General features: G+C 44.2%; 58 non-coding genes across 58 annotated transcripts; all 58 read right to left on the bottom strand.

The window, feature by feature from the left end:
* Window positions 1-143: 143 nt before the first annotated feature.
* Trnad-guc (transfer RNA aspartic acid (anticodon GUC)) lies at window positions 144-215 on the bottom strand. Its single transcript has one exon. It is a non-coding gene; the product is annotated as a tRNA-Asp (tRNA).
* Window positions 216-482: 267 nt separating this feature from the next.
* Trnad-guc (transfer RNA aspartic acid (anticodon GUC)) lies at window positions 483-554 on the bottom strand. The gene has a single exon. It is a non-coding gene; the product is annotated as a tRNA-Asp (tRNA).
* Window positions 555-634: 80 nt separating this feature from the next.
* On the bottom strand, window positions 635-707 carry Trnaa-agc (transfer RNA alanine (anticodon AGC)). Its single transcript has one exon. It is a non-coding gene; the product is annotated as a tRNA-Ala (tRNA).
* Window positions 708-1,514: 807 nt separating this feature from the next.
* On the bottom strand, window positions 1,515-1,586 carry Trnad-guc (transfer RNA aspartic acid (anticodon GUC)). The gene has a single exon. It is a non-coding gene; the product is annotated as a tRNA-Asp (tRNA).
* A 641-nt stretch (window positions 1,587-2,227) lies between these two features.
* On the bottom strand, window positions 2,228-2,299 carry Trnad-guc (transfer RNA aspartic acid (anticodon GUC)). Its single transcript has one exon. It is a non-coding gene; the product is annotated as a tRNA-Asp (tRNA).
* Window positions 2,300-2,681: 382 nt separating this feature from the next.
* On the bottom strand, window positions 2,682-2,754 carry Trnaa-agc (transfer RNA alanine (anticodon AGC)). The gene has a single exon. It is a non-coding gene; the product is annotated as a tRNA-Ala (tRNA).
* A 255-nt stretch (window positions 2,755-3,009) lies between these two features.
* Trnaa-agc (transfer RNA alanine (anticodon AGC)) lies at window positions 3,010-3,082 on the bottom strand. The gene has a single exon. It is a non-coding gene; the product is annotated as a tRNA-Ala (tRNA).
* A 161-nt stretch (window positions 3,083-3,243) lies between these two features.
* On the bottom strand, window positions 3,244-3,315 carry Trnad-guc (transfer RNA aspartic acid (anticodon GUC)). Its single transcript has one exon. It is a non-coding gene; the product is annotated as a tRNA-Asp (tRNA).
* Window positions 3,316-3,622: 307 nt separating this feature from the next.
* Window positions 3,623-3,694, bottom strand: Trnad-guc (transfer RNA aspartic acid (anticodon GUC)). Its single transcript has one exon. It is a non-coding gene; the product is annotated as a tRNA-Asp (tRNA).
* A 255-nt stretch (window positions 3,695-3,949) lies between these two features.
* Trnad-guc (transfer RNA aspartic acid (anticodon GUC)) lies at window positions 3,950-4,021 on the bottom strand. Its single transcript has one exon. It is a non-coding gene; the product is annotated as a tRNA-Asp (tRNA).
* Window positions 4,022-4,100: 79 nt separating this feature from the next.
* Window positions 4,101-4,173, bottom strand: Trnaa-agc (transfer RNA alanine (anticodon AGC)). The gene has a single exon. It is a non-coding gene; the product is annotated as a tRNA-Ala (tRNA).
* Window positions 4,174-4,276: 103 nt separating this feature from the next.
* On the bottom strand, window positions 4,277-4,348 carry Trnad-guc (transfer RNA aspartic acid (anticodon GUC)). Its single transcript has one exon. It is a non-coding gene; the product is annotated as a tRNA-Asp (tRNA).
* Window positions 4,349-4,596: 248 nt separating this feature from the next.
* Trnad-guc (transfer RNA aspartic acid (anticodon GUC)) lies at window positions 4,597-4,668 on the bottom strand. The gene has a single exon. It is a non-coding gene; the product is annotated as a tRNA-Asp (tRNA).
* A 285-nt stretch (window positions 4,669-4,953) lies between these two features.
* Window positions 4,954-5,025, bottom strand: Trnad-guc (transfer RNA aspartic acid (anticodon GUC)). Its single transcript has one exon. It is a non-coding gene; the product is annotated as a tRNA-Asp (tRNA).
* A 291-nt stretch (window positions 5,026-5,316) lies between these two features.
* Trnad-guc (transfer RNA aspartic acid (anticodon GUC)) lies at window positions 5,317-5,388 on the bottom strand. Its single transcript has one exon. It is a non-coding gene; the product is annotated as a tRNA-Asp (tRNA).
* An 80-nt stretch (window positions 5,389-5,468) lies between these two features.
* Window positions 5,469-5,541, bottom strand: Trnaa-agc (transfer RNA alanine (anticodon AGC)). The gene has a single exon. It is a non-coding gene; the product is annotated as a tRNA-Ala (tRNA).
* Window positions 5,542-5,576: 35 nt separating this feature from the next.
* Window positions 5,577-5,648, bottom strand: Trnad-guc (transfer RNA aspartic acid (anticodon GUC)). The gene has a single exon. It is a non-coding gene; the product is annotated as a tRNA-Asp (tRNA).
* A 244-nt stretch (window positions 5,649-5,892) lies between these two features.
* On the bottom strand, window positions 5,893-5,964 carry Trnad-guc (transfer RNA aspartic acid (anticodon GUC)). Its single transcript has one exon. It is a non-coding gene; the product is annotated as a tRNA-Asp (tRNA).
* Window positions 5,965-6,252: 288 nt separating this feature from the next.
* Window positions 6,253-6,324, bottom strand: Trnad-guc (transfer RNA aspartic acid (anticodon GUC)). Its single transcript has one exon. It is a non-coding gene; the product is annotated as a tRNA-Asp (tRNA).
* A 244-nt stretch (window positions 6,325-6,568) lies between these two features.
* Window positions 6,569-6,640, bottom strand: Trnad-guc (transfer RNA aspartic acid (anticodon GUC)). The gene has a single exon. It is a non-coding gene; the product is annotated as a tRNA-Asp (tRNA).
* Window positions 6,641-6,897: 257 nt separating this feature from the next.
* Trnad-guc (transfer RNA aspartic acid (anticodon GUC)) lies at window positions 6,898-6,969 on the bottom strand. The gene has a single exon. It is a non-coding gene; the product is annotated as a tRNA-Asp (tRNA).
* A 73-nt stretch (window positions 6,970-7,042) lies between these two features.
* On the bottom strand, window positions 7,043-7,115 carry Trnaa-agc (transfer RNA alanine (anticodon AGC)). Its single transcript has one exon. It is a non-coding gene; the product is annotated as a tRNA-Ala (tRNA).
* A 400-nt stretch (window positions 7,116-7,515) lies between these two features.
* Trnad-guc (transfer RNA aspartic acid (anticodon GUC)) lies at window positions 7,516-7,587 on the bottom strand. The gene has a single exon. It is a non-coding gene; the product is annotated as a tRNA-Asp (tRNA).
* Window positions 7,588-7,872: 285 nt separating this feature from the next.
* On the bottom strand, window positions 7,873-7,944 carry Trnad-guc (transfer RNA aspartic acid (anticodon GUC)). Its single transcript has one exon. It is a non-coding gene; the product is annotated as a tRNA-Asp (tRNA).
* A 79-nt stretch (window positions 7,945-8,023) lies between these two features.
* Window positions 8,024-8,096, bottom strand: Trnaa-agc (transfer RNA alanine (anticodon AGC)). The gene has a single exon. It is a non-coding gene; the product is annotated as a tRNA-Ala (tRNA).
* A 162-nt stretch (window positions 8,097-8,258) lies between these two features.
* Trnad-guc (transfer RNA aspartic acid (anticodon GUC)) lies at window positions 8,259-8,330 on the bottom strand. The gene has a single exon. It is a non-coding gene; the product is annotated as a tRNA-Asp (tRNA).
* An 80-nt stretch (window positions 8,331-8,410) lies between these two features.
* Trnaa-agc (transfer RNA alanine (anticodon AGC)) lies at window positions 8,411-8,483 on the bottom strand. Its single transcript has one exon. It is a non-coding gene; the product is annotated as a tRNA-Ala (tRNA).
* A 95-nt stretch (window positions 8,484-8,578) lies between these two features.
* Trnad-guc (transfer RNA aspartic acid (anticodon GUC)) lies at window positions 8,579-8,650 on the bottom strand. Its single transcript has one exon. It is a non-coding gene; the product is annotated as a tRNA-Asp (tRNA).
* Window positions 8,651-8,730: 80 nt separating this feature from the next.
* Window positions 8,731-8,803, bottom strand: Trnaa-agc (transfer RNA alanine (anticodon AGC)). The gene has a single exon. It is a non-coding gene; the product is annotated as a tRNA-Ala (tRNA).
* A 1,160-nt stretch (window positions 8,804-9,963) lies between these two features.
* Trnaa-agc (transfer RNA alanine (anticodon AGC)) lies at window positions 9,964-10,036 on the bottom strand. Its single transcript has one exon. It is a non-coding gene; the product is annotated as a tRNA-Ala (tRNA).
* A 161-nt stretch (window positions 10,037-10,197) lies between these two features.
* Trnad-guc (transfer RNA aspartic acid (anticodon GUC)) lies at window positions 10,198-10,269 on the bottom strand. The gene has a single exon. It is a non-coding gene; the product is annotated as a tRNA-Asp (tRNA).
* An 80-nt stretch (window positions 10,270-10,349) lies between these two features.
* On the bottom strand, window positions 10,350-10,422 carry Trnaa-agc (transfer RNA alanine (anticodon AGC)). Its single transcript has one exon. It is a non-coding gene; the product is annotated as a tRNA-Ala (tRNA).
* Window positions 10,423-10,526: 104 nt separating this feature from the next.
* On the bottom strand, window positions 10,527-10,598 carry Trnad-guc (transfer RNA aspartic acid (anticodon GUC)). The gene has a single exon. It is a non-coding gene; the product is annotated as a tRNA-Asp (tRNA).
* Window positions 10,599-10,857: 259 nt separating this feature from the next.
* On the bottom strand, window positions 10,858-10,929 carry Trnad-guc (transfer RNA aspartic acid (anticodon GUC)). Its single transcript has one exon. It is a non-coding gene; the product is annotated as a tRNA-Asp (tRNA).
* Window positions 10,930-11,684: 755 nt separating this feature from the next.
* Trnaa-agc (transfer RNA alanine (anticodon AGC)) lies at window positions 11,685-11,757 on the bottom strand. Its single transcript has one exon. It is a non-coding gene; the product is annotated as a tRNA-Ala (tRNA).
* Window positions 11,758-12,333: 576 nt separating this feature from the next.
* Window positions 12,334-12,406, bottom strand: Trnaa-agc (transfer RNA alanine (anticodon AGC)). Its single transcript has one exon. It is a non-coding gene; the product is annotated as a tRNA-Ala (tRNA).
* A 308-nt stretch (window positions 12,407-12,714) lies between these two features.
* Window positions 12,715-12,787, bottom strand: Trnaa-agc (transfer RNA alanine (anticodon AGC)). Its single transcript has one exon. It is a non-coding gene; the product is annotated as a tRNA-Ala (tRNA).
* A 158-nt stretch (window positions 12,788-12,945) lies between these two features.
* Window positions 12,946-13,017, bottom strand: Trnad-guc (transfer RNA aspartic acid (anticodon GUC)). Its single transcript has one exon. It is a non-coding gene; the product is annotated as a tRNA-Asp (tRNA).
* Window positions 13,018-13,428: 411 nt separating this feature from the next.
* Trnaa-agc (transfer RNA alanine (anticodon AGC)) lies at window positions 13,429-13,501 on the bottom strand. The gene has a single exon. It is a non-coding gene; the product is annotated as a tRNA-Ala (tRNA).
* A 984-nt stretch (window positions 13,502-14,485) lies between these two features.
* On the bottom strand, window positions 14,486-14,558 carry Trnaa-agc (transfer RNA alanine (anticodon AGC)). Its single transcript has one exon. It is a non-coding gene; the product is annotated as a tRNA-Ala (tRNA).
* Window positions 14,559-15,159: 601 nt separating this feature from the next.
* Trnaa-agc (transfer RNA alanine (anticodon AGC)) lies at window positions 15,160-15,232 on the bottom strand. The gene has a single exon. It is a non-coding gene; the product is annotated as a tRNA-Ala (tRNA).
* Window positions 15,233-15,336: 104 nt separating this feature from the next.
* Trnad-guc (transfer RNA aspartic acid (anticodon GUC)) lies at window positions 15,337-15,408 on the bottom strand. The gene has a single exon. It is a non-coding gene; the product is annotated as a tRNA-Asp (tRNA).
* A 257-nt stretch (window positions 15,409-15,665) lies between these two features.
* Trnad-guc (transfer RNA aspartic acid (anticodon GUC)) lies at window positions 15,666-15,737 on the bottom strand. The gene has a single exon. It is a non-coding gene; the product is annotated as a tRNA-Asp (tRNA).
* Window positions 15,738-16,160: 423 nt separating this feature from the next.
* Window positions 16,161-16,233, bottom strand: Trnaa-agc (transfer RNA alanine (anticodon AGC)). The gene has a single exon. It is a non-coding gene; the product is annotated as a tRNA-Ala (tRNA).
* Window positions 16,234-16,482: 249 nt separating this feature from the next.
* On the bottom strand, window positions 16,483-16,555 carry Trnaa-agc (transfer RNA alanine (anticodon AGC)). The gene has a single exon. It is a non-coding gene; the product is annotated as a tRNA-Ala (tRNA).
* A 758-nt stretch (window positions 16,556-17,313) lies between these two features.
* Trnad-guc (transfer RNA aspartic acid (anticodon GUC)) lies at window positions 17,314-17,385 on the bottom strand. The gene has a single exon. It is a non-coding gene; the product is annotated as a tRNA-Asp (tRNA).
* Window positions 17,386-17,993: 608 nt separating this feature from the next.
* Window positions 17,994-18,065, bottom strand: Trnad-guc (transfer RNA aspartic acid (anticodon GUC)). Its single transcript has one exon. It is a non-coding gene; the product is annotated as a tRNA-Asp (tRNA).
* A 79-nt stretch (window positions 18,066-18,144) lies between these two features.
* On the bottom strand, window positions 18,145-18,217 carry Trnaa-agc (transfer RNA alanine (anticodon AGC)). The gene has a single exon. It is a non-coding gene; the product is annotated as a tRNA-Ala (tRNA).
* A 369-nt stretch (window positions 18,218-18,586) lies between these two features.
* On the bottom strand, window positions 18,587-18,659 carry Trnaa-agc (transfer RNA alanine (anticodon AGC)). The gene has a single exon. It is a non-coding gene; the product is annotated as a tRNA-Ala (tRNA).
* Window positions 18,660-18,971: 312 nt separating this feature from the next.
* Trnaa-agc (transfer RNA alanine (anticodon AGC)) lies at window positions 18,972-19,044 on the bottom strand. The gene has a single exon. It is a non-coding gene; the product is annotated as a tRNA-Ala (tRNA).
* A 494-nt stretch (window positions 19,045-19,538) lies between these two features.
* Window positions 19,539-19,610, bottom strand: Trnad-guc (transfer RNA aspartic acid (anticodon GUC)). Its single transcript has one exon. It is a non-coding gene; the product is annotated as a tRNA-Asp (tRNA).
* An 81-nt stretch (window positions 19,611-19,691) lies between these two features.
* On the bottom strand, window positions 19,692-19,764 carry Trnaa-agc (transfer RNA alanine (anticodon AGC)). Its single transcript has one exon. It is a non-coding gene; the product is annotated as a tRNA-Ala (tRNA).
* Window positions 19,765-19,868: 104 nt separating this feature from the next.
* Window positions 19,869-19,940, bottom strand: Trnad-guc (transfer RNA aspartic acid (anticodon GUC)). Its single transcript has one exon. It is a non-coding gene; the product is annotated as a tRNA-Asp (tRNA).
* A 708-nt stretch (window positions 19,941-20,648) lies between these two features.
* On the bottom strand, window positions 20,649-20,721 carry Trnaa-agc (transfer RNA alanine (anticodon AGC)). The gene has a single exon. It is a non-coding gene; the product is annotated as a tRNA-Ala (tRNA).
* A 700-nt stretch (window positions 20,722-21,421) lies between these two features.
* On the bottom strand, window positions 21,422-21,494 carry Trnaa-agc (transfer RNA alanine (anticodon AGC)). Its single transcript has one exon. It is a non-coding gene; the product is annotated as a tRNA-Ala (tRNA).
* A 493-nt stretch (window positions 21,495-21,987) lies between these two features.
* On the bottom strand, window positions 21,988-22,059 carry Trnad-guc (transfer RNA aspartic acid (anticodon GUC)). Its single transcript has one exon. It is a non-coding gene; the product is annotated as a tRNA-Asp (tRNA).
* A 398-nt stretch (window positions 22,060-22,457) lies between these two features.
* Window positions 22,458-22,529, bottom strand: Trnad-guc (transfer RNA aspartic acid (anticodon GUC)). The gene has a single exon. It is a non-coding gene; the product is annotated as a tRNA-Asp (tRNA).
* Window positions 22,530-22,913: 384 nt separating this feature from the next.
* Trnaa-agc (transfer RNA alanine (anticodon AGC)) lies at window positions 22,914-22,986 on the bottom strand. The gene has a single exon. It is a non-coding gene; the product is annotated as a tRNA-Ala (tRNA).
* Window positions 22,987-23,262: the final 276 nt, after the last annotated feature.

Below are 23,262 nucleotides of genomic sequence, written 5' to 3'. Positions count from 1 at the left end.
ATGCTAAGCGCGCGCTTTACCATCTGAGCTACACCCCCATTGCGTTTAAGCTATTTTAATATTTATTCTAAACATATTTTGCTAATTAGATTACTTTTAAATAATAACTGTTTGATTTCCTTTGAAACAGAAATCCAAAAACACTCCCCGTCGGGGAATCGAACCCCGGTCTCCCGCGTGACAGGCGGGGATACTCACCACTATACTAACGAGGAAGCACGTTAGAGTGTTTATCTAATGCCAATGTGATCGCCTTTTCGTTTATTTGCACTTGTGTTTAAATCAAAAGCATGGAGCATCGTCGCGCATGCTAAGCGCGCGCTCTACCATCTGAGCTACACCCCCATTGCGTTTAAACTGTTCTAGTATTCATTCTAAACATATTTTGCCATTTAGATTACTTTAAATGATAACAGTTTGATTCCTTTTCAATTATCAAAAACACTTTCGAATTGATTCCTTTTGACATCCTATCAAAAACACTCCCCGTCGGGGAATCGAACCCCGGTCTCCCGCGTGACAGGCGGGGATACTCACCACTATACTAACGAGGAAGCACGTTAGAGTGTTTATCTAATGCCAATGTGATCGCCTTTTCGTTTATTTGCACTTGTGTTTAATTAAAAAAAGAGCATGGAGGTGCCGGGCATCGATCCCGGTACCTCGCGCATGCTAAGCGCGCGCTCTACCATCTGAGCTACACCCCCATTGCGTTTAAACTGTTTAGTATTCATTCTAAACATATTTTGCCATTTAGATTACTTTAAATGATAACAGTTTGATTCCTTTTGTCACATCCTATCAAAAACACTCCCGTCGGGGAATCGAACCCCGGTTGATTCCTTTTGACATATTCGTTTATTTGCACTTGTGTTTAATTAAAAGAAGAGCATGGAGGTGCCTGGCATCGATCCCGGTACCTCGCGCATGCTAAGCGCGCGCACTACCATCTGAGCTACACCCCCATTGCGTTTAAACTCTTCTAGTATTTATTCTAAACATATTTTGCCATTTAAATTACTTTAAATGATAACAGTTTGATTCCTTTTGTCACGTCCTATCAAAAACACTCCCCGTCGGGGAATCGAACCCCGGTTGATTCCTTTTGACATATCCTATCAAAAACACTCCCCGTCGGGGAATCGAACCCCGGTCTCCCGCGTGACAGGCGGGGATACTCACCACTATAATAACGAGGAAGCACGTTAGAGTGTTTATCTAATGCCAATGTGATCGCCTTTTCGTTTATTTGCACTTGTGTTTAATTAAAAGAAGAGCATGGAGGTGCCTGGCATCGATCCCGTTACCTCGCGCATGCTAAGCGCGCGCTCTACCATCTGAGCTACACCCCCATTGCGTTTAAACTCTTCTAGTATTCATTCTAAACATATTTTGCCATTTAGATTACTTTAAATGATAACAGTTTGATTCCTTTTGTCACGTCCTATCAAAAACACTCCCCGTCGTGGAATCGAACCCCGGTTGATTCCTTTTGACATATCCTATTAAAAACACTCCCCGTCGGGGAATCGAACCCCGGTCTCCCGCGTGACAGGCGGGGATACTCACCACTATACTAACGAGGAAGCACGTTAGAGTGTTTATCTAATGCCAATGTGATCGCCTTTTCGTTTATTTGCACTTGTGTTTAACTAAAAAAAGAGCATGGAGGTGCGGGCATCGATCCGGTACCTCGCGCATGCTAAGCGCGCGCTCTACCATCTGAGCTACACCCCCATTGCGTTTAAACTCTTCTAGTATTCATTGTAAACATATTTTGCCATTTAAATTACTTTAAATGATAACAGTTTGATTCCTTTTGTCACGTCCTATCAAAAACACTCCCCGTCGGGGAATCGAACCCCGGTTGATTCCTTTTGACATATCCTATCAAAAACACTCCCCGTCGGGAATCGAACCCCGGTCTCCCGCGTGACAGGCGGGGATACTCACCACTATACTAACGAGAAGCACGTTTAGAGTGTTTATCTAATGCCAATGTGATCGCCTTTTCGTTTATTTGCACTTGTGTTTAATTAAAAGAAGAGCATGGAGGTGCCGGGCATCGATCCCGGTACATCGCGCATGCTAAGCGCGCGCTTTACCATCTGAGCTACACCCCCATTGCGATTAAGCTATTTTAATATTTATTCTAAACATATTTTGCTAATTAGATTACTTTAAATAATAACTGTTTAATTTCCTTTGAAACAGAAATCCAAAAACACTCCCCGTCGGGGAATCGAACCCCGGTCTCCCGCGTGACAGGCGGGGATACTCACCACTATACTAACGAGGAAGCACGTTAGAGTGTTTATCTATAATGCCAATGTGATCGCCTTTTCGTTTATTTGCTCTTGTGTTAAATCAAAACCAGAGCATGTCGCGCATGCTAAGCGCGCGCTCTACCATCTGAGCTACACCCCCATTGCGTTTAAACTGTTCTAGTATTCATTCTAAACATATTTTGCCATTTAGATTACTTTAAATGATAACAGTTTGATTCCTTTTGTCACATCCTATCAAAAACACTCCCCGTCGGGGAATCGAACCCCGGTCTCCCGCGTGACAGGCGGGGATACACCACTATACTAACGAGGAAGCACGTTAGAGTGTTTATCTAATGCCAATGTGACCGCCTTTTCGTTTATTTGCACTTGTGTTTAATTAAAAGAAGAGCATGGAGGTGCCGGGCATCGATCCCGGTACCTCGCGCATGCTAAGCGCGCGCTCTACCATCTGAGCTACACCCCCATTGCGTTTAAACTCTTCTAGTATTTATTCTAAACATATTTTGCCATTTAGATTACTTTAAATGATAACAGTTTGATTCCTTTTGTCACGTCCTATCAAAAACACTCCCCGTCGGGGAATCGAACCCCGGTCTCCCGCGTGACAGGCGGGGATACACACCACTATACTAACGAGGAAGCACGTTAGAGTGTTTATCTATGCCAATGTGACCGCCTTTTCGTTTATTTGCACTTGTGTTTAATTAAAAGAAGAGCATGGAGGTGCCGGGCATCGATCCCGGTACCTCGCGCATGCTAAGCGCGCGCTCTACCATCTGAGCTACACCCCCATTGCGTTTAAACTCTTCTAGTATTCATTCTAAACATATTTTGCCATTTAGATTACTTTAAATGATAACAGTTTGATTCTTTTGTCCACGTCCTATCAAAAACACTTCCCGTCGGGGAATCGAACCCCGGTTGATTCCTTTTGACAATCCTATCAAAAACACTCCCCGTCGGGGAATCGAACCCCGGTCTCCCGCGTGACAGGCGGGGATACTCACCACTATACTAACGAGGAAGCACGTTAGAGTGTTTATCTAATGCCAATGTGATCGCCTTTTCGTTTATTTGCACTTGTGTTTAATAAAAAAAAGAGCATGGAGGTGCCGGGCATCGATCCGGTACCTCGCGCATGCTAAGCGCGCGCTCTACCATCTGAGCTACACCCCCATTGCGTTTAAACTCTTCTAGTATTCATTGTAAACATATTTTGCTTTAAATTTTAAATGATAACAGTTTGATTCCTTTTGTACGTCCTATCAAAAACACTCCCCGTCGGGGAATCGAACCCCGGTTGATTCCTTTGACATATCCTATCAAAAACACTCCCCGTCGGGGAATCGAACCCCGGTCTCCCGCGTGACAGGCGGGGATACTCACCACTATACTAACGAGGAAGCACGTTAGAGTGTTTATCTAATGCCAATGTGATCGCCTTTTCGTTTATTTGCACTTGTGTTTAATTAAAAGAAGAGCATGGAGGTGCCGGGCATCGATCCCGGTACGCGCATGCTAAGCGCGCGCTCTACCATCTGAGCTACACCCCCCATTGCGTTTAAACTATTTTAATATTTATTCTAAACATATTTGCCATTTAGATTACTTTTAAATAATAACTGTTTAATTTCCTTTGAAACAGAAATCCAAAAACACTCCCCGTCGGGGAATCGAACCCCGGTCTCCCGCGTGACAGGCGGGGATACTCACCACTATACTAACGAGGAAGCACGTTAGAGTGTTTATCTAATGCCAATGTGATCGCCTTTTCGTTTATTGCACTTGTGTTTAATTAAAAGAAGAGCATGGAGGTGCCGGGCATCGATCCCGGTACCTCGCGCATGCTAAGCGCGCGCTCTACCATCTGAGCTACACCCCCATTGCGTTTAAACTGTTCTAGTATTTATTCTAAACATATTTTGCGATTTAGATTACTTTAAATGATAACAGTTTGATTCCTTTTGACACATCCTATCAAAACACTCCCCGTCGGGGAATCGAACCCCGGTCTCCCGCGTGACAGGCGGGGATACTCACCACTATACTAACGAGGAAGCACGTTAGAGTGTTTATCTAATGCCAAGTGCCTTTTCGTTTATTTGCACTTGTGTTTAATTAAAAGAACATGGAGGTGCGGGCATCGATCCCGGTACCTCGCGCATGCTAAGCGCGCGCTCTACCATCTGAGCTACACCCCCATTGCGTTTAAGCTATTTTAATATTTATTCTAAACATATTTTGCTAATTAGATACTTTTAAATAATAACTGTTTAATTTCCTTTGAACAGAAATCCAAAAAACACTCCCCGTCGGGGAATCGAACCCCGGTCTCCCGCGTGACAGGCGGGGATACTCACCACTATACTAACGAGGAAGCACGTTAGAGTGTTTATCTAATGCCAATGTGATCGCCTTTTCGTTTATTTGCACTTGTGTTTAATAAAACCAGGAGCATCGATCGCGCATGCTAAGCGCGCGCTCTACCATCTGAGCTACACCCCCATTGCGTTTAAACTCTAGTATTCATTCTAAACATATTTTGCCATTTAGATTACTTTAAATGATAACAGTTTGATTCCTTTTGTCACGTCCTATCAAAAACACTCCCGTCGGGGAATCGAACCCCGGTTGATTCCTTTTGACATATCCTATCAAAACACTCCCCGTCGGGGAATCGAACCCCGGTCTCCCGCGTGACAGGCGGGGATACTCACCACTATACTAACGAGGAAGCACGTTAGAGTGTTTATCTAATGCCAATGTGATCGCCTTTTCGTTTATTTGCACTTGTGTTTAAAAAAAAAAGAGCATGGAGGTGCATCGATCCCGGTACCTCGCGCATGCTAAGCGCGCGCTCTACCATCTGAGCTACACCCCCATTGCGTTTAAACTGTTCTAGTATTCATTCTAAACATATTTTGCCATTTAAATTACTTTAAATGATAACAGTTTGATTCCTTTTGTCTCCCAAAAACACTCCGTCGGGGAATCGAACCCCGGTTCCTTTTGACATCACAAAACACTCCCCGTCGGGGAATCGAACCCCGGTCTCCCGCGTGACAGGCGGGGATACTCACCACTATACTAACGAGGAAGCACGTTAGAGTGTTTATCTAATGCCAATGTGATCGCCTTTTCGTTTATTTGCACTTGTGTTTAATTAAAAGAAGAGCATGGAGGTGCCGGGCATCGATCCCGGTACCTCGCGCATGCTAAGCGCGCGCTCTACCATCTGAGCTACACCCCCCATTGCGTTTAAACAAACATATCCTATCAAAAACACTCCCCGTCGGGGAATCGAACCCCGGTCTCCCGCGTGACAGGCGGGGATACTCACCACTATACTAACGAGGAAGCACGTTAGAGTGTTTATCTAATGCCAATGTGATCGCCTTTTCGTTTATTTGCACTTGTGTTTAATTAAAAGAAGAGCATGGAGGTGCCGGGCATCGATCCCGGTCGCGCATGCTAAGCGCGCGCTCTACCATCTGAGCTACACCCCCATTGCGTTTAAACTTTCTAATATTTATTCTAAACATATTTTGCTAATTAGTTACTTTTAAATAATAACTGTTAATTCCTTTGACAATCAAAAACACTCCCCGTCGGGGAATCGAACCCCGGTCTCCCGCGTGACAGGCGGGGATACTCACCACTATACTAACGAGGAAGCACGTTAGAGTGTTTATCTAATGCCAATGTGACCGCCTTTTCGTTTATTTGCACTTGTGTTAAATCAAAACCAGATCATGTCGCGCATGCTAAGCGCGCGCTCTACCATCTGAGCTACACCCCCATTGCGTTTAAAACTGTTCTAGTATTCATTCTAAACATATTTTGCCATTTAGATTACTTTAAATGATAACAGTTTGATTCCTTTTGTCACATCCTATCAAAAACACTCCCGTCGGGGAATCGAACCCCGGTTGATTCCTTTTGACATATCCTATCAAAAACACTCCCCGTCGGGGAATCGAACCCCGGTCTCCCGCGTGACAGGCGGGGATACTCACCACTATACTAACGAGGAAGCACGTTAGAGTGTTTATCTAATGCCAATGTGATCGCCTTTTCGTTTATTTGCACTTGTGTTTAATTAAAAAAAGAGCATGGAGGTGCCGGCATCGATCCCGGTACCTCGCGCATGCTAAGCGCGCGCTCTACCATCTGAGCTACACCCCCATTGCGTTTAAACTTTTATATTTATTCTAAACATATTTTGCATTAGATTACTTTAAATATAACTGTTTAATTCCTTTGACAATCCAAAAACACTCCCCGTCGGGGAATCGAACCCCGGTCTCCCGCGTGACAGGCGGGGATACTCACCACTATACTAACGAGGAAGCACGTTAGAGTGTTTATCTAATGCCAATGTGATCGCCTTTTCGTTTATTTGCACTTGTGTTTAATTAAAAGAAGAGCATGGAGGTGCCGGGCATCGATCCCGGTACCTCGCGCATGCTAAGCGCGCGCTTCTACCATCTGAGCTACACCCCCATTGCGTTTAAACTTTCTAAGTATTTATTCTAAACATATTTTGCATTTAGATTACTTTAAATGATAACAGTTTAATTTCCTTTGACACATCCTATCAAAAACACTCCCCGTCGGGGAATCGAACCCCGGTCTCCCGCGTGACAGGCGGGGATACTCACCACTATACTAACGAGGAAGCACGTTAGAGTGTTTATCTAATGCCAAATGTTTTCGTTTATTTGCACTTGTGTTTAATTAAAAAAAGAGCATGGAGGTGCCGGGCATCGATCCCGGTACCTCGCGCATGCTAAGCGCGCGCTCTACCATCTGAGCTACACCCCCATTGCGTTTAAACTATTTTAATATTTATTCTAAACATATTTTGCTAATTAGATTACTTTTAAATAATAACAGTTTAATTTCCTTTGAACAGAAATCAAAAACACTCCCCGTCGGGGAATCGAACCCCGGTCTCCGCGTGACAGGCGGGGATACTCACCACTATACTAACGAGGAAGCACGTTAGAGTGTTTATCTAATGCCAATGTGATCGCCTTTTCGTTTATTTGCACTTGTGTTTAAAAAAAGCAGAGCATGTCGCGCATGCTAAGCGCGCGCTTTACCATCTGAGCTACACCCCCATTGCGTTTAAACTTTTTATATTTATTCTAAACATATTTTGCCATTTAGATTACTTTAAATGATAACTGTTTATTTTTGAAAACAGACAATCCTAAAAACACTCCCCGTCGGGGAATCGAACCCCGGTCTCCCGCGTGACAGGCGGGGATACTCACCACTATACTAACGAGGAAGCACGTTAGAGTGTTTATCTAATGCCAATGTGATCGCCTTTTCGTTTATTTGCACTTGTGTTAAATCAAAGAGCATGGAGCATCATGTCGCGCATGCTAAGCGCGCGCTCTACCATCTGAGCTACACCCCCATTGCGTTTAAACTCTTCTAGTATTCATTCTAAACATATTTTGCCATTTAGATTACTTTAAATGATAACAGTTTGATTCCTTTTGTTCCTATCAAAAACACTCCCCGTAATCGAACCCCGGTTGATTCCTTTTGACATATCCTATCAAAAACACTCCCCGTCGGGGAATCGAACCCCGGTCTCCCGCGTGACAGGCGGGGATACTCACCACTATACTAACGAGGAAGCACGTTAGAGTGTTTATCTAATGCCAATGTGATCGCCTTTTCGTTTATTTGCACTTGTGTTTAATTAAAAAAGAGCATGGAGGTGCCGGGCATCGATCCCGGTACCTCGCGCATGCTAAGCGCGCGCTCTACCATCTGAGCTACACCCCCATTGCGTTTAAACTCTTCTAGTATTCATTCTAAACATATTTTGCCATTTAAATTACTTTAAATGATAACAGTTTGATTCCTTTTGTCACGTCCTATCAAAAACACTCCCCGTCGGGGAATCGAACCCCGGTTGATTCCTTTTGACATATCCTATCAAAAACACTCCCCGTCGGGGAATCGAACCCCGGTCTCCCGCGTGACAGGCGGGGATACTCACCACTATACTAACGAGGAAGCACGTTAGAGTGTTTATCTAATGCCAATGTGATCGCCTTTTCGTTTATTTGCACTTGTGTTTAATTAAAAGAAGAGCATGGAGGTGCCGGGCATCGATCCCGGTACCTCGCGCATGCTAAGCGCGCGCTCTACCATCTGAGCTACACCCCCATTGCGTTTAAACTTTTATATTTATTCTAAACATATTTTGCCTAAATTACTTTTAAATAATAACTGTTTAATTCCTTTTGAACATCCCAAAAACACTCCCCGTCGGGGAATCGAACCCCGGTCTCCCGCGTGACAGGCGGGGATACTCACCACTATACTAACGAGGAAGCACGTTAGAGTGTTTATCTAATGCCAATGTGATCGCCTTTTCGTTTATTTGCACTTGTGTTTAATTAAAAGAAGAGCATGGAGGTGCCGGGCATCGATCCCGGTACCTCGCGCATGCTAAGCGCGCGCTCTACCATCTGAGCTACACCCCCCATTGCGTTTAAGCTATTTTAATATTTATTCTAAACATATTTTGCAAATTAGATTACTTCTAAATAATAACTCTTTAATTCCCTTTGAAACATAACTCCAAAAACACTCCCCGTCGGGGAATCGAACCCCGGTCTCGAGCGTGACAGGCGGGGATACTCACCACTATACTAACGAAGAAGCACGTTAGAGTGTTTATCTATAATGCCAATGTGATCGCCTTTTCGTTTATTTGCTCTTGTGTTAAATCAAAACCAGAGCATGTCGCGCATGCTAAGCGCGCGCTCTACCATCTGAGCTACACCCCCATTGCGTTTAAACTGTTCTAGTATTCATTCTAAACATATTTTGCCATTTAGATTACTTTAAATGATAACAGTTTGATTCCCTTTGTCACATCCTATCAAAAACACTCGCCGTCGGGGAATCGAACCCCAGTTGATTCCTTTTGACATATCCTAATTAAAAAAAAGAACATGGAGGTGCGGGCATCGATCCCGGTACCTCGCACATGCTAAGCGGCGCTCTACCATCTGAGCTACACCCCCATTGCGTTTAAGCTATTTTAATATTTATTCTAAACATATTTTGCAATTAGATACTTCTAAATAATAACTCTTTAATTCCTTTGAAACAGAACTCCAAAAACACTCCCCGTCGGGGAATCGAACCCCGGTCTCGAGCGTGACAGCCGGGGATACTCACCACTATACTAACGAAGAAGCACGTTAGAGTGTTTATCTATAATGCCAATGTGATCGCCTTTTCGTTTATTTGCTCTTGTGTTAAATCAAAACCAGAGCATGTCGCGCATGCTAAGCGCGCTCTACCATCTGAGCTACACCCCCATTGCGTTTAAACTGTTCTAGTATTCATCCTAAACATATTTTGCCATTTAGATTACTTTAAATGATAACAGTTTGATTCCTTTTGTCACATCCTATCAAAAACACTCCCCGTCGGGGAATCGAACCCCGGTTGATTCCTTTTGACATATCCTATCAAAAACACTCCCCGTCGGAGAATCGAACCCCGGTCTCCCGCGAGACAGGCGGGGATACACACCACTATACTAACGAGGAAGCACGTTAGAGTGTTTATCTAATGCCAATGTGACCGCCTTTTCGTTTATTTGCACTTGTGTTTAATTAAAAGAAGAGCATGGAGGTGCCGGGCATCGATCCCGGTACCTCGCGCATGCTAAGCGCGCGCTCTACCATCTGAGCTACACCCCCATTGCGCTTAAACTCTTCTAGTATTCATTCTAAACATATTTTGCCATTTAGATTACTTTAAATGATAACAGTTTGATTCCTTTTGTCACGTCCTATCAAAAACACTCCCCGTCGGGAATCGAACCCCGGTTGATTCCTTTTGACATATCCTATCAAAAACACTCCCCGTCGGGGAATCGAACCCCGGTCTCCCGCGTGACAGGCGGGGATACTCACCACTATACTAACGAGGAAGCACGTTAGAGTGTTTATCTAATGCCAATGTGATCGCCTTCTCGTTTATTTGCACTTGTGTTTAATTAAAAGAAGAGCATGGAGGTGCCGGGCATCGATCCCGGTACCTCGCGCATGCTAAGCGCGCGCTCTACCATCTGAGCTACACCCCCATTGCGTTTAAACTGTTCTAGTATTTATTCTAAACATATTTTGCCATTTAGATTAATTTAAATGATAACAGTTTGATTCCTTTTGACACATCCTATCAAAAACACTCCCCGTCGGGGAATCGAACCCCGGTCTCCCGCGTGACAGGCGGGGATACTCACCACTATACTAACGAGGAAGCACGTTAGAGTGTTTATCTAATGCCAATGTTATCGCCTTTTCGTTTATTTGCACTTGTGTTTAATTAAAAGAAGGGCATGGAGGTGCCGGGCATCGATCCCGGTACATCGCGCATGCTAAGCGCGCGCTTTACCATCTGAGCTACACCCCCCATTGCGTTTAAGCTATTTTAATATTTATTCTAAACATATTTTGCTAATTAGACTACTTTTAAATAATAACTGTTTAATTTCCTTTGAAACAGAAATCCAAAAACACTCCCCGTCGGGGAATCGAACCCCGGTCTCCCGCGTGACAGGCGGGGATACTCACCACTATACTAACGAGGAAGCACGTTAGAGTGTTTATCTATAATGCCAATGTGATCGCCTTTTCGTTTATTTGCTCTTGTGTTAAATCAAAACCAGAGCATGTCGCGCATGCTAAGCGCGCGCTCTACCATCTGAGCTACACCCCCATTGCGTTTAAACTGTTCTAGTATTCATTCTAAACATATTTTGCCATTTAGATTACTTTAAATGATAACAGTTTGATTCCTTTTGTCACATCCTATCAAAAACACTCCCCGTCGGGGAATCGAACCCCGGTTGATTCCTTGTGACATATCCTATCAAAAACACTCCCGTCGGGGAATCGAACCCCGGTCTCCCGCGTGACAGGCGGGATACTCACCACTATACTAACGAGGAAGCACGTTAGAGTGTTTATCTAATGCCAATGTGATCGCCTTTTCGTTATTTGCACTTGTGTTTAATTAAAAGAAGAGCATGGAGGTGCCGGGCATCGATCCGGTACCTCGCGCATGCTAAGCGCGCGCTCTACCATCTGAGCTACACCCCCATTGCGTTTAAGCTATTTTAATATTATTCTAAACATATTTTGCATTAGATTACTTTAAATAATAACTTTTAATTCCTTTGAAACAGAATCCAAAACACTCCCCGTCGGGGAATCGAACCCCGGTCTCGCGTGACAGGCGGGGATACTCACCACTATACTAACGAGAAGCACGTTAGAGTGTTTATCTAATGCCAATGTGATCGCCTTTCGTTTATTGCACTTGTGTTTAATTAAAAGAAGAGCATGGAGGTGCCGGGCATCGATCCCGGTACCTCGCGCATGCTAAGCGCGCGCTCTACCATCTGAGCTACACCCCCATTGCGTTTAAACTGTTTTAATATTTATTCTAAACATATTTTGCCATTTAGATTACTTTTAAATGATAACAGTTTGATTCCTTTTGACACATTTTATCAAAAACACTCCCCGTCGGGGAATCGACCCCGGTCTCCCGCGTGACAGGCGGGGATACTCACACTATACTAACGAGGAAGCACGTTAGAGTGTTTATCTAATGCCAATGTGATCGCCTTTCGTTTATTTGCACTTGTGTTTAATTAAAAGAAGAGCATGGAGGTGCCGGGCATCGATCGGTACCTCGCGCATGCTAAGCGCGCGCCTACCATCTGAGCTACACCCCATTGCGTTTAAACTGTTCTAGTATTTATTCTAAACATATTTTGCCATTTAGATTAATTTAAATGATAACAGTTTGATTCCTTTTGACACATCCTATCAAAAACACTCCCCGTCGGGAATCGAACCCCGGTCTCCCGCGTGACAGGCGGGGATACACACCACTATACTAACGAGGAAGCACGTTAGAGTGTTTATCTAATGCCAATGTGATCGCCTTTTCGTTTATTTGCACTTGTGTTTAATTAAAAAGAGCATGGAGGTGCCGGGCATCGATCCCGGTACCTCGCGCATGCTAAGCGCGCGCTCTACCATCTGAGCTACACCCCCATTGCGTTTAAACTGTTCTAGTATTTATTCTAAACATATTTTGCCATTTAGATTACTTTAAATGATAACAGTTTGATTCCTTTTGTCACGTCCTATCAAAAACTCCCCGTCGGGAATCGAACCCCGGTTGATTCCTTTTGACATATCCTATCAAAAACACTCCCCGTCGGAATCGAACCCCGGTCTCCGCGTGACAGGCGGGGATACACACCACTATACTAACGAGGAAGCACGTTAGAGTGTTTATCTAATGCCAATGTGACCGCCTTTTCGTTTATTTGCACTTGTGTTTAATTAAAAGAAGAGCATGGAGGTGCCGGGCATCGATCCCGGTACCTCGCGCATGCTAAGCGCGCGCTCTACCATCTGAGCTACACCCCCATTGCGTTTAACTCATCTAGTATTCATCTAAACAGTTTGCCATTTAGATTACTTTAAATGATAACAGTTTGATTCCTTTTGTCACGTCCTATCAAAAACACTCCCCGTCGGGGAATCGAACCCCGGTTGATTCCTTTTGACATATCCTATCAAAAACACTCCCCGTCGGGGAATCGAACCCCGGTCTCCCGCGTGACAGGCGGGGATACTCACCACTATACTAACGAGGAAGCACGTTAGAGTGTTTATCTAATGCCAATGTGATCGCCTTTCGTTTATTTGCACTTGTGTTAAATAAAACAGAGCATGTCGCGCATGCTAAGCGCGCGCTCTACCATCTGAGCTACACCCCCATTGCGTTTAAACTCTTCTAGTATTATTCTAAACATATTTTGCCATTTAGATTACTTTAAATGATAACAGTTTGATTCCTTTTGTCACGTCCTATCAAAAACAAATTTGATTCCTTTTGACATATCCTATCAAAAACACTCCCCGTCGGAATCGAACCCCGGTCTCCCGCGTGACAGGCGGGGATACTCACCACTATACTAACGAGGAAGCACGTTAGAGTGTTTATCTAATGCCAATGTGATCGCCTTTTCGTTTATTTGCACTTGTGTTTAATTAAAAAAAGAGCATGGAGGTGCCGGGCATCGATCCCGGTACCTCGCGCATGCTAAGCGCGCGCTCTACCATCTGAGCTACACCCCCATTGCGTTTAAGCTATTTTAATATTTATTCTAAACATATTTTGCAATTAGATTACTTCTAAATAATAACTCTTTAATTCCCTTTGAAACAGAATCCAAAAACACTCCCCGTCGGGAATCGAACCCCGGTCTCGCGTGACAGGCGGGGATACTCACCACTATACTAACGAGAAGCACGTTAGAGTGTTTATCTAATGCCAATGTGATCGCCTTTCGTTTATTTGCACTTGTGTTTAATTAAAAGAAGAGCATGGAGGTGCCGGGCATCGATGTACCTCGCGCATGCTAAGCGCGCGCTCTACCATCTGAGCTACACCCCCATTGCGTTTAAACTTTCTAGTATTCATTCTAAACATATTTTGCCATTTAGATTACTTTAAATGATAACAGTTTGATTCCTTTTGTCACATCCTATCAAAACACTCCCCGTCGGGGAATCGAACCCCGGTTGATTCCTTTTGACATATCCTATCAAAACACTCCCCGTCGGGGAATCGAACCCGGTCTCCCGCGTGACAGGCGGGATACTCACCACTATACTAACGAGGAAGCACGTTAGAGTGTTTATCTAATGCCAATGTGATCGCCTTTCGTTTATTTGCTCTTGTGTTAAATCAAAACCAGAGCATGTCGCGCATGCTAAGCGCGCGCTCTACCATCTGAGCTACACCCCCATTGCGTTTAAACTGTTCTAGTATTCATTCTAAACATATTTTGCCATTTAGATTACTTTAAATGATAACAGTTTGATTCCCTTTGTCACATCCTATCAAAAACACTCGCCGTCGGGGAATCGAACCCCAGTTGATTCCTTTTGACATATCCTATCAAAAACACTCCCCGTCGGGGAATCGAACCCCGGTCTCCCGCGTGACAGGCGGGGATACTCACACTATACTAACGAGGAGCACGTTAGAGTGTTTATCTAATGCCAATGTGATCGCCTTTGGTTTATTTGCACTTGTGTTTAATTAAAAAAAGAGCATGGAGGTGCCGGGCATCGATCCCGGTACCTCGCGCATGCTAAGCGCGCGCTCTACCATCTGAGCTACACCCCCATTGCGTTTAACTATTTTAATATTTATTCTAAACATATTTTGCATTAGATTACTTTAAATGATAACTTTGATTCCCTTTGAAACAGAACTCAAAAACACTCCCCGTCGGGGAATCGAACCCCGGTCTCGCGTGACAGGCGGGGATACTCACCACTATACTAACGAAGAAGCACGTTAGAGTGTTTATCTATAATGCCAATGTGATCGCCTTTTCGTTTATTTGCTCTTGTGTTAAATCAAAACCAGAGCATGTCGCGCATGCTAAGCGCGCGCTCTACCATCTGAGCTACACCCCCATTGCGTTTAAACTGTTCTAGTATTATTCTAAACATATTTTGCCATTTAGATTACTTTAAATGAAAACAGTTTGATTCCTATTGTCACATCCTATCAAAAACACTCCCCGTCGGGGAATCGAACCCCGGTTGATTCCTTTTGACTATCCAAAAACACTCCCGTCGGGAATCGAACCCGGTCTCCCGCGTGACAGGCGGGGATACACACCACTATACTAACGAGGAAGCACGTTAGAGTGTTTATCTAATGCCAATGTGATCGCCTTTTCGTTTATTTGCACTTGTGTTTAATTAAAAGAAGAGCATGGAGGTGCCGGGCATCGATCCCGGTACCTCGCGCATGCTAAGCGCGCGCTCTACCATCTGAGCTACACCCCCATTGCGTTTAAACTGTTCTAGTATTTATTCTAAACATATTTTGCCATTTAGATTAATTTAAATGATAACAGTTTGATTCCTTTTGACACATCCTATCAAAAACACTCCCCGTCGGGGAATCGAACCCCGGTCTCCCGCGTGACAGGCGGGGATACTCACCACTATACTAACGAGGAAGCACGTTAGAGTGTTTATCTAATGCCAATGTTATCGCCTTTTCGTTTATTTGCACTTGTGTTTAATTAAAAGAAGGGCATGGAGTGCCGGGCATCGATCCCGGTACTCGCGCATGCTAAGCGCGCGCTTTACCATCTGAGCTACACCCCCCATTGCGTTTAAGCTATTTTAATATTTATTCTAAACATATTTTGCTAATTAGACTACTTTTAAATAATAACTGTTTGATTTCCTTTGAAACAGAAATCCAAAAACACTCCCCGTCGGGGAATCGAACCCCGGTCTCCCGCGTGACAGGCGGGGATACTCACCACTATACTAACGAGGAAGCACGTTAGAGTGTTTATCTATAATGCCAATGTGATCGCCTTTTCGTTTATTTGCTCTTGTGTTAAATCAAAACCCGAGCATGTCGCGCATGCTAAGCGCGCGCTCTACCATCTGAGCTACACCCCCATTGCGTTTAAACTGTTCTAGTATTCATTCTAAACATATTTTGCCATTTAGATTACTTTAAATGATAACAGTTTGATTCCTTTTAATCCTATAAAAACACTCCCCGTCGGGGAATCGAAATTCCTTTGACATATCCCAAAAACACTCCCCGTCGGGGAATCGAACCCCGGTCTCCCGCGTGACAGGCGGGATACTCACCACTATACTAACGAGGAAGCACGTTAGAGTGTTTATCTAATGCCAATGTGATCGCCTTTTCGTTTATTTGCACTTGTGTTTAATTAAAAGAAGAGCATGGAGGTGCCGGGCATCGATCCCGGTACCTCGCGCATGCTAAGCGCGCGCTCTACCATCTGAGCTACACCCCCATTGCGTTTAACTATTTTAATATTTATTCTAAACATATTTTGCATTAGATTACTTTAAATGATAACTTTTAATTCCCTTTGAAACAGAACTCAAAAACACTCCCCGTCGGGGAATCGAACCCCGGTCTCGCGTGACAGGCGGGGATACTCACCACTATACTAACGAAGAAGCACGTTAGAGTGTTTATCCAATGCCAATGTGATCGCCTTCTCGTTTATTTGCACTTGTGTTTAATTAAAAGAAGAGCATGGAGGTGCCGGGCATCGATCCCGGTACCTCGCGCATGCTAAGCGCGCGCTCTACCATCTGAGCTACACCCCCATTGCGTTTAAACTGTTTTAATATTTATTCTAAACATATTTTGCCATTTAGATTACTTTTAAATGATAACAGTTTGATTCCTTTTGACACATTCTATCAAAAACACTCCCGTCGGGGAATCGAACCCCGGCCTCCCGCGTGACAGGCGGGATACTCACCACTATACTAACGAGGAAGCACGTTAGTGTGTTTATCTAATGCCAATGTGATCGCCTTTTCGTTTATTTGCACTTGTGTTTAATTAAAAAAAGAGCATGGAGGTGCCGTGCATCGATCCCGGTACCTCGCGCATGCTAAGCGCGCGCTCTACCATCTGAGCTACACCCCCATTGCGTTTAAGCTATTTTAATATTTATTCTAAACATATTTTGCAAATTAGATTACTTCTAAATAATAACTCTTTAATTCCCTTTGAAACAGAACTCCAAAAACACTCCCCGTCGGGGAATCGAACCCCGGTCTCCCGCGTGACAGGCGGGATACTCACACTACACTAACGAGGAAGCACGTTAGAGTGTTTATCTAATGCCAATGTGATCGCCTTCTCGTTTATTTGCACTTGTGTTTAATTAAAAGAAGGCATGGAGGTGCCGGGCATCGATCCCGGTACATCGCGCATGCTAAGCGCGCGCTTTATCATCTGAGCTACACCCCCCATTGCGTTTAAGCTATTTTAATATTTATTCTAAACATATTTTGCATTAGACTACTTTAAATAATAACTGTTTAATTTCCTTTGAAACAGAAATCCAAAAACACTCCCCGTCGGGGAATCGAACCCCGGTCTCCCGCGTGACAGGCGGGGATACTCACCACTATACTAACGAGGAAGCACGTTAGAGTGTTTATCTAATGCCAATGTGATCGCCTTTTCGTTTATTTGCTCTTGTGTTAAATCAAAACCAGAGCATGTCGCGCATGCTAAGCGCGCGCTCTACCATCTGAGCTACACCCCCATTGCGTTTAACTGTTCTAGTATTCATTCTAAACATATTTTGCCATTTAGATTACTTTAAATGATAACAGTTTGATTCCTTTTGTCACATCCTATCAAAAACACTCCCCGTCGGGGAATCGAACCCCGGTCTCCCGCGTGACAGGCGGGGATACACACCACTATACTAACGAGGAAGCACGTTAGAGTGTTTATCTAATGCCAATGTGATCGCCTTTTCGTTTATTTGCACTTGTGTTTAATTAAAAGAAGAGCATGGAGGTGCCGGGCATCGATCCCGGTACCTCGCGCATGCTAAGCGCGCTCTACCATCTGAGCTACACCCCCATTGCGTTTAAACTATTTAGTATTTATTCTAAACATATTTTGCCATTAGATTACTTTAAATGATAACAGTTTGATTCCTTTTGTCACGTCCTATCAAAAACACTCCCCGTCGGGGAATCGAACCCCGGTTTTCCTTTGACATATCTATCAAAAACACTCCCCGTCGGGGAATCGAACCCCGGTCTCCCGCGTGACAGGCGGGGATACTCACCACTATACTAACGAGGAAGCACGTTAGGTGTTTATCTAATGCCAATGTGACCGCCTTTTCGTTTATTTGCACTTGTGTTTAATTAAAAGAAGAGCATGGAGGTGCCGGGCATCGATCCCGGTACCTCGCGCATGCTAAGCGCGCGCTCTACCATCTGAGCTACACCCCCATTGCGTTTAAACTGTTCTAGTATTCATTCTAAACATATTTTGCCATTTAGATTACTTTAAATGATAACAGTTTGATTCCTTTTGTCACATCCTATCAAAAACACTCCCCGTCGGGGAATCGAACCCCGGTTGATTCCTTTTGACATATCCTATCAAAAACACTCCCGTCGGGGAATCAACCCCGGTTGATTCCTTTTGACATTCCTATCAAAAACACTCCCCGTCGGGGAATCGAACCCCGGTCTCCCGCGTGACAGGCGGGGATACACACCACTATACTAACGAGGAAGCACGTTAGAGTGTTTATCTAATGCCAATGTGACCGCCTTTTCGTTTATTTGCACTTGTGTTTAATTAAAAGAAGAGCATGGAGGTGCCGGGCATCGATCCCGGTACCTCGCGCATGCTAAGCGCGCGCTCTACCATCTGAGCTACACCCCCATTGCGTTTAAACTTCTAGTATTCATTCTAAACATATTTTGCCATTTAGATTACTTTAAATGATAACAGTTTGATTCCTTTTGTCACGTCCTATCAAAAACACTCCCCGTCGGGAATCGAACCCCGGTTGATTCCTTTTGACATATCCTATCAAAAACACACACCCCGTCGGGGAATCTAACCCCGGTCTCCCGCGTGACAGGCGGGATACTCACCACTATACTAACGAGGAAGCACGTTAGAGTGTTTATCTAATGCCAATGTGATCGCCTTTTCGTTTATTTGCACTGTGTTTAACTAAAAAAAAGAGCATGGAGGTGCCGGGCATCGATCCCGGTACCTCGCGCATGCTAAGCGCGCGCTCTACCATCTGAGCTACACCCCCATTGGCGTTTAAACTCTTCTAGTATTCATTGTAAACATATTTTGCCATTTAAATTACTTTAAATGATAACAGTTTGATTCCTTTTGTCACGTCCTATCAAAAACACTCCCCGTCGGGGAATCGAACCCCGGTTGATTCCTTTTGACATATCCTATCAAAAACACTCCCCGTCGGGGAATCGAAGCCCGGTCTCCCGCGTGACAGGCGGGGATACTCACCACTATACTAACGAGGAAGCACGTTAGAAGGTTTATCTAATGCCAATGTGATCGCCTTTTCGTTTATTTGCACTTGTGTTTAATTAAAAGAAGAGCATGGAGGTGCCGGGCATCGATCCCGGTACATCGCGCATGCTAAGCGCGCGCTTTACCATCTGAGCTACACCCCCCATTGCGTTTAAGCTATTTTAATATTTATTCTAAACATATTTTGCTAATTAGATTACTTTTAAATAATAACTGTTTAATTTCCTTTGAAACGGAAATCCAAAAACACTCCCCGTCGGGGAATCGAACCCCGGTCTCCCGCGTGACAGGCGGGGATACTCACCACTATACTAACGAGGAAGCACGTTAGAGTGTTTATCTAATGCCAATGTGATCGCCTTTTCGTTTATTTGCACTTGTGTTTAACTAAAAAAAAGAGCATGGAGGTGCCGGGCATCGATCCCGGTACCTCGCGCATGCTAAGCGCGCGCTCTACCATCTGAGCTACACCCCCATTGCGTTTAAACTGTTCTAGTATTTATTCTAAACATATTTTGCGATTTAGATTAATTTAAATGATAACAGTTTGATTCCTTTTGACACATCCTATCAAAAACACTCCCCGTCGGGGAATCGAACCCCGGTCTCCCGCGTGACAGGCGGGGATACTCACCACTATACTAACGAGGAAGCACGTTAGAGTGTTTATCTAATGCTAGAGTGTTTATCTATTATTTGCACTTGTGTTTAATTAAAAGAAGGGCATGGAGGTGCCGGGCATCGATCCCGGTACATCGCGCATGCTAAGCGCGCGCTTTATCATCTGAGCTACACCCCCCATTGCGTTTAAGCTATTTTAATATTTATTCTAAACATATTTTGCTAATTAGACTACTTTTAAATAATAACTGTTTAATTTCCTTTGAAACAGAAATCCAAAAACACTCCCGTCGGGGAATCGAACCCCGGTCTCCCGCGTGACAGGCGGGGATACTCACCACTATACTAACGAGGAAGCACGTTAGAGTGTTTATCTATAATGCCAATGTGATCGCCTTTTCGTTTATTTGCTCTTGTGTTAAATCAAAACCAGAGCATGTCGCGCATGCTAAGCGCGCGCTCTACCATCTGAGCTACACCCCCATTGCGTTTAAACTGTTCTAGTATTCATTCTAAACATATTTTGCCATTTAGATTACTTTAAATGATAACAGTTTGATTCCTTTTGTCACATCCTATCAAAACACTCACCGTCGGGGAATCGAACCCCGGTCTCCCGCGTGACAGGCGGGGATACACACCACTATACTAACGAGGAAGCACGTTAGAGTGTTTATCTAATGCCAATGTGACCGCCTTTTCGTTTATTTGCACTTGTGTTTAATTAAAAGAAGAGCATGGAGGTGCCGGGCATCGATCCCGGTTCCTCGCGCATGCTAAGCGCGCGCTCTACCATCTGAGCTACACCCCCATTGCGTTTAAACTCTTCTAGTATTTATTCTAAACATATTTTGCCATTTAGATTACTTTAAATGATAACAGTTTGATTCCTTTTGTCACGTTCTATCAAAAACACTCCCCGTCGGGGAATCGAACCCCGGTTGATTCCTTTTGACATATCCTATCAAAAACACTCCCCGTCGGGGAATCGAACCCCGGTCTCCCGCGTGACAGGCGGGGATACACACCACTATACTAACGAGGAAGCACGTTAGAGTGTTTATCTAATGCCAATGTGACCGCCTTTTCGTTTATTTGCACTTGTGTTTAATTAAAAGAAGAGCATGGAGGTGCCGGGCATCGATCCCGGTACCTCGCGCATGCTAAAGCGCGCGCTCTACCATCTGAGCTACACCCCCATTGCGTTTAAACTCTTCTAGTATTCATTCTAAACATATTTTGCCATTTAGATTACTTTAAATGATAACAGTTTGATTCCTTTTGTCACGTCCTATCAAAAACACTCCCCGTCGGGGAATCGAACCCCGGTTGATTCCTTTTGACATATCCTATCAAAACACTCCCCGTCGGGAATCGAACCCCGGTCTCCCGCGTGACAGGCGAGGATACTCACCACTATACTAACGAGGAAGCACGTTAGAGTGTTTATCTAATGCCAATGTGATCGCCTTTTCGTTTATTTGCACTTGTGTTTAACTAAAAAAAGAGCATGGAGGTGCCGGGCATCGATCCCGGTACCTCGCGCATGCTAAGCGCGCGCTCTACCATCTGAGCTACACCCCCATTGCGTTTAAACTCTTCTAGTATTCATTGTAAACATATTTTGCCATTTAAATTACTTTAAATGATAACAGTTTGATTCCTTTTGTCACGTCCTATCAAAAACACTCCCCGTCGGGGAATCGAACCCCGGTTGATTCCTTTTGACATATCCTATCAAAAACACTCCCCGTCGGGGAATCGAAGCCCGGTCTCCCGCGTGACAGGCGGGGATACTCACCACTATACTAACGAGGAAGCACGTTAGAGTGTTTATCTAATGCCAATGTGATCGCCTTTTCGTTTATTTGCACTTGTGTTTAATTAAAAGAAGAGCATGGAGGTGCCGGGCATCGATCCCGGTACATCGCGCATGCTAAGCGCGCGCTTTACCATCTGAGCTACACCCCCCATTGCGTTTAAGCTATTTTAATATTTATTCTAAACATATTTTGCTAATTAGATTACTTTTAAATAATAACTGTTTAATTTCCTTTGAAACAGAAATCCAAAAACACTCCCCGTCGGGGAATCGAACCCCGGTCTCCCGCGTGACAGGCGGGGATACTCACCACTATACTAACGAGGAAGCACGTTAGAGTGTTTATCTAATGCCAATGTGATCGCCTTTTCGTTTATTTGCACTTGTGTTTAACTAAAAAAAGAGCATGGAGGTGCCGGGCATCGATCCCGGTACCTCGCGTGACAGGCGGGGATACTCACCACTATACTAACGAGGAAGCACGTTAGAGTGTTTATCTAATGCTAGAGTGTTTATCTATTATTTGCACTTGTGTTTAATTAAAAGAAGGGCATGGAGGTGCCGGGCATCGATCCCGGTACATCGCGCATGCTAAGCGCGCGCTTTATCATCTGAGCTACACCCCCATTGCGTTTAAGCTATTTTAATATTTATTCTAAACATATTTTGCTAATTAGACTACTTTAAATAATAATTTAATTTCCTTTGAAACAAATCCAAAAACACTCCCCGTCGGGGAATCGAACCCCGGTCTCCCGCGTGACAGGCGGGGATACTCACCACTATACTAACGAGGAAGCACGTTAGAGTGTTTATCTATAATGCCAATGTGATCGCCTTTTCGTTTATTTGCTCTTGTGTTAAATCAAAACCAGAGCATGTCGCGCATGCTAAGCGCGCGCTCTACCATCTGAGCTACACCCCCATTGCGTTTAAACTGTTCTAGTATTCATTCTAAACATATTTTGCCATTTAGATTACTTTAAATGATAACAGTTTGATTCCTTTTGTCACATCCTATCAAAAACACTCACCGTCGGGGAATCGAACCCCGGTCTCCCGCGTGACAGGCGGGGATACACACCACTATACTAACGAGGAAGCACGTTAGAGTGTTTATCTAATGCCAATGTGACCGCCTTTTCGTTTATTTGCACTTGTGTTTAATTAAAAGAAGAGCATGGAGGTGCCGGGCATCGATCCCGGTTCCTCGCGCATGCTAAGCGCGCGCTCTACCATCTGAGCTACACCCCCATTGCGTTTAAACTCTTCTAGTATTTATTCTAAACATATTTTGCCATTTAGATTACTTTAAATGATAACAGTTTGATTCCTTTTGTCACGTTCTATCAAAAACACTCCCCGTCGGGGAATCGAACCCCGGTTGATTCCTTTTGACATATCCTATCAAAAACACTCCCCGTCGGGGAATCGAACCCCGGTCTCCCGCGTGACAGGCGGGGATACACACCACTATACTAACGAGGAAGCACGTTAGAGTGTTTATCTAATGCCAATGTGACCGCCTTT

Source organism: Ciona robusta, chromosome 7, assembly GCF_009617815.1.
Source record: "Ciona robusta chromosome 7, ASM961781v2".
Lineage (NCBI taxonomy): Eukaryota > Metazoa > Chordata > Ascidiacea > Phlebobranchia > Cionidae > Ciona > Ciona robusta.
This window is presented reverse-complemented; position numbering and strand designations above follow the sequence as displayed.